Source organism: Gracilinanus agilis, chromosome 5 (assembly GCF_016433145.1).
Source record: "Gracilinanus agilis isolate LMUSP501 chromosome 5, AgileGrace, whole genome shotgun sequence".
Classification (NCBI taxonomy): Eukaryota; Metazoa; Chordata; class Mammalia; order Didelphimorphia; family Didelphidae; genus Gracilinanus; species Gracilinanus agilis.
The window spans coordinates 105,617,515-105,622,945 of record NC_058134.1 but is presented as its reverse complement, the minus strand read 5'-3'; positions in this window follow the sequence as shown (position 1 = coordinate 105,622,945).

Sequence of the window (5,431 nt, the reverse complement as noted above, 5' to 3'; positions counted from 1 at the left end):
TTTACTTTGGGAGTGCCATTATCACTTACATGACTCCTACCTCCAGGAATTATGAGGAGCAACAGAAAATTCTTTTCTTGTTTTACAGCTTCTTTAATCCTACCTTAAATCCTTTGATCTATAGCTTGAGAAATGCAGAGGTAAAGAGTGCCCTGAGAAGAGTTCTCAGGAGGGAGAGATCAGTCTGAGAGACTGAAGGGAGCTGTATTTATGGAACGAAAAACAGGAACTGAATCTTTGGACTTCATATCAAGTTAGGAAGTAACTGGAATGGGATTAAATCATCCTGTTGTTTTTTGGTTTTGTTTTTTAAACTCCAGAATCCTCATATTACCTTTTTCTTTTGATGCTTACTATTAGAACAATTTCATATGCCTGACTTATTTTTGCCTGATATTGCCTTTGTCCCCGTGCCATGGACCAATGCTTGCCATAATAATCCCACTAAAACTCATTTGTTTTAAGTCTCATATCCTCAGAACTTGGATATTAATGAAGCCAGTTAACAAATGAAATGCACTGATGAATGTTCTTTTTTATCCTTTTAAAAATCATTTGATTTTTATTTTTTACCCCCCTTCCTCTTAGGTAGACAGCCATCACTTGTTTCAAAAGGTTTAAAAAAGTACACATTATTTTATAGTATAGCGTTAGTGATTTTTGTTAAGAGGGTAAGGTTTTATATCTCTTACATTAACTAATAATTTTCCTTCCAATTCTTTCCTTTAAATATCCCATTTATTTTCCAATTCTTTTCTCTAGCATTTCATGCCATTTACAATATAATTTTAAACTTTTTTGAAGTTTATTTTAATTTTTCCATCATTTATTTTTCCATCCCTTCCAACACTGCTTAATACAATTCTAATAGACATTTTGCAATCCATGTTCTCTCCCTTTCTCCCTCCTATCCCTCACCCCTCTCAAGACAGCATGTAATGTGATATAGGTTGTAAATAAGTTATCATACAATACATATTTCTATGTTCATCTTGTTGTGAAAGAAGACATTTATCTATCACGCACATAAGAAATTCATGGAGGAATAAGTTTAAACTCAAAAAAACACTTGCTTAATTTTTTTGAGAATTCTAGTTGACCTTATAACCAACATATATTCTCTTTTTTTTTCCAGGACAGGATAAATTTTTTTAACAATCACTTAAGCTGTTAGTAAAATGGGTCATTCTGGTGACCTTAGTCAAAAATCCAGAGTCCGTAGTATGATAAATATTAGCTAGGCTAGCAATAACCAATAAATTGAGTCAGTGACCTCTCTCAATGACCAGAGGCCATAAATGAAGCCTGACTCAGGCTTTTATATTTTCCCTTGGATCACTGAATTATTGATCAGAATAAGCTGTCTAAAAAGTTGATTATCATTACAATATTGCTATTCCTAGGTACAATGATCTCCTAGTTCTGCTCGCTTCACTTTGTATCAGTTCATACGCCTTTTTAGGTTTTTCTGAAATCATCCTGTTTATCATCTCTTATGGCATGATAATATTCATTAGAACCATATAACCCAACTTATTTAGCTATTTCCCAATCGATGGACTCCCCTTCACTTTCTAATTTTTTGCCAGAGCAAAAAGAGTTCCTATAAATATTTTTAAACAAATAGATCCTTTTCATTTTTCTTTTATCTCTTTGGTATATAGATCTGGTAGTGATCTTGCTGGATCAAAAATATGTACAGTATTTTAACACTTTCAATGTGGTTCCAAATTGCTCCCCAGAATGGTTATATCAGTTTACAACTCAACCAACAGTATACTAGTGTCCAAATTTTTCTGTATCCCCTCCAACATTTATCATTTTTCTCTTCACCATATTAGTCAAATTTGATAGGTTTGCAGAGGTACCTCAGGGTTGTTTAATTTGCATTTTTCAAACCAGTAGTGATTTGGAGCATTTTATATGATTCTATGTAGCTTTGATTTCTTCATCTGAAAACTGCCTATTCATATTCTTTGACCATTTATCAATTGGTGAATGACTTGTATTTTTTTTTAATTTGATTCAGCTCACTATATATATATATACATATATATATATATGTATACATATATTTAATTTGATTCAGCTCACTATATATATGTAGTGAGCTGAATCAAATTAAAAAAAAACCTTATTTCTCATATATACATATGAGAAATAAGGTCTTTGTCAGTGTGTCTCTCTATTTCAAGTGTTTTTCTACTAAACCAGATGTTGTCAGGTTCTGGTTTTTAATCCATTCAACTCTCCACTTATGAGTTACAGGTGAGTTAATTGCATTCATCTTCAGATATGATTCATATTCAGTTATGATTCATATTCAGTTATGATTATTAACTGTGTACTTAACTACATCCTATTTCCTCTATTTATTCTTCTCTCTCTCACTGTCTCTCTGTCTCCTCCACCCATTCTTTTAAATATCTGTTATGCTTCTGATCACTGTCTGCCCTAATCTGCGATCTCTTCTACCAGCTCCCTCTTTGTCCTTTCCCCTTCTACTACCTTTACAGTAAAATGAATCTTCTTTTTGGTCTGTGCATGACATCCACAAAAGCATGCACAAGCTATTTTATTCTTTGGCTACAAGTTTTAGGGAAGCATGTTGTATTACTCTTGAACAATCTTGAAGCTTTTCAATATAGCTCTTTATAATTAAAAAGGATGATAGCTGCTCTTAAGGTCCATTTTCTGCTTGTGAGTAGCTTTGGTTAACTAAGACTGTACGAGTAAGATTTTCATTAAAAAATATACAACATCTTTTGCAACAATTTTATTTGAAGAACCTTAGTTTTCATATGTTTAGTGTTTGGCTGGCTTTTTTTTTCAAACCATGATTATTATCTAAAATACAGATTTTTAAAAAAATATGTTCTGGATTAAGGAGCCAATAAGTTATTCATAAAATATTAGATTTCAACTAAAGTGTGAGGTATTTAATTTTGATAACGCAAATAATCTTCTACTGTTGAAGGCTATTATGTTTGGATTATTATGAAGTGTTCTTATAAATCAATTCAGAGTCTATTTTGATATGTCAAAGAATTGTTTGATTATTGTGAAGTCTCATGTACCCTGGTTGAAAACTCTTATAGTGGAGCACCTCTTGTTTTTTTTTTCTTGATTCTTTCATCCCATCCCTCTGAGTTAGTCATATAATAGATACCCAATAAGTAATTTTGAATGATTGATTTTCCTCAAGATGACTTGTGGGAATGATGTCTAACCTGAAGGCAAGAAATAAGGCAGGGTAGTTTTTCAATGTTTTTTAATGTCTTAGTTTTATAGTATTTTATATTTCTTTTAAGTGAGTTATTGCTTCTTCCTAATGTAAATGGGAATTTGTCCTCATATTTGCCCATGTATCATCTTTCCCATATTATTTTCTGATGGAATAAAAATAGATTCCAGACTGGAAAGAGTTTTTGAGGCAGGCATGTAAGAGAATCCCACTTAGGCACATCCAAATTTGAAGGGGAAAATTCAGAATGTCTTGTCAAGGATGAGTTTTTCATTGACTTTGTGATACAGTGTCAGTGTAGACTTTCTTTCTGCCCAAGAACTCAGGAAATCTGGCATCATGAATGAACACCAAACACTTCTAGAGTATATACCAAGAAATACAAATACAAATGCACAAGAGAAACCATTCTCAATTCTTCCTTCTCACTCTCCCTTATTCTTTTTGCTTCCCTTTCTCTCTTCCCTCTCTTTTCCTTTGTTTCACCAATTTCCCATCCTCCTTCCTTCCTACCCTGGCAAATCAAATGTGCTATCTTCCTTCCTTATTGTGGTAATTAACAGAAGCAGTGGTATGGATGACATTCCTATGTACAAGCCTTGGTGTTACATTTCAAGAAAAGAACTTTCTTTCTTCCTGACTTACACTATTATTTCTCTACTTCACAAAGTCCAAAAACCATGACAAAATTCCTTTTCAACTTGATAGGACTTATAAACCCTTATGTTGTCCAACAATTGTTTGAACTTCTTTATTTCCTACACAGTAAATATGCTTTAAAGTTGATGATGGAGTATAAGTAGGATGTTACGTGTGGCTATTCTGGCTGTGTGGATTATCATGGACAGACAGAACAAGAAGAAATTATAGTATATTATTTTTTGGCTTGTTTCAGGTAGGGTGGACTTTGTTATACAATAGAATATAAAGAGACTTTATTCTTCCTTCAAGCCATTTAATGTAATGCACAGTTGATGTTAGTCTTGGTATGTGAATTTAATATAAAAGTTAAAAAACCCTTACTTAATGTTTATTAAGTCAGGATGCTAGTGAATCATATGACTAAAGGGCCACCTGAGTACCTATAGTCCTGACTTGCAGAAGGGGCTAAGGAAGTCCCAGTGCTATGGGTAAGTATCTGAAAGTCAGGACAGGGGACCTGGACTAAAGTTAAGCCTAGCTAATCAGAGACACAGGAGGAATGACATCATTAACCTTATAAGAAAGGGAATGCAGCAGTAGCTTGCTCTCTTTTCTGAGAGGATTTTCTCTTCCTGAACAAGAGTTCCCACATGAAATTTTTCTTCCTTCTCTGGAGTGCTCACTGCTCTGTTGGCACTGACCTTATTTGACAGGCTGGTCTCTGGCATCACAGCAGCTTATACACAATTTTGGCTCCAGCTGTGGCTCAGAACAGGAGCCAAGGAAGCACTGGCCTCTTAGAGATTTTTTTTTGTAGACCTTAAGGTGGCCTGGTAATATTTCTCTCTTTTTCTCTCTCCCCTAAATAATTATAAATTAATATACAGTCTCCAAGGAATTTTAATCATTACCACTTAGCAACAATGAAGAGATAAAAACCCTTTCTCTTGCTTTTTTCTTTTCTCTCTCAGTTTTTTTCTTGTCATATAAAAATGACTTACTGAAGAGTAGATTTTATTTTTATTTTATCTTACTTTATTGAGTTCTGAGTTCCTGAGAAGCTGCCATGAAGGGGAACATTTGGTAAAATTGAAACTTCTTGCATGTGTTCTTTTAAATAAGATCATTTGTTAGCAATGGGGTTAGAAAAGTGAAAAACTTTTGGCCTAGCCCTAAAGATATAGGAATAAATATAAAGAAGTGATGACCTTCCATTTTGTCTCCACTTTTTCCTTAAAGTTAAACTGTGTTCAACAGAACAATATGGTCTCTAAAGGAAAAGATCTGAAGTGGAGTTTTAGACAAGTTTATAGCCTGATTTTCTTTTTCTTTTCCACTTTTTTTTAAAAAGTGTTAGTTCGAACATGGAGAATGCTAGGAGTATTTTAAAGGAAGTTCCCTCTCTGATATACTATTTTGTAGGAAGAGAAAGTGGTCCCAGTTGAGCCAGACATGTCTAGAAAAGAATCCATTTATTTCTGTAAATCTTGGTCAGAGTGGATCTTTACATGGCCTCAATATGATTCATTTATGCAAGACATTAAA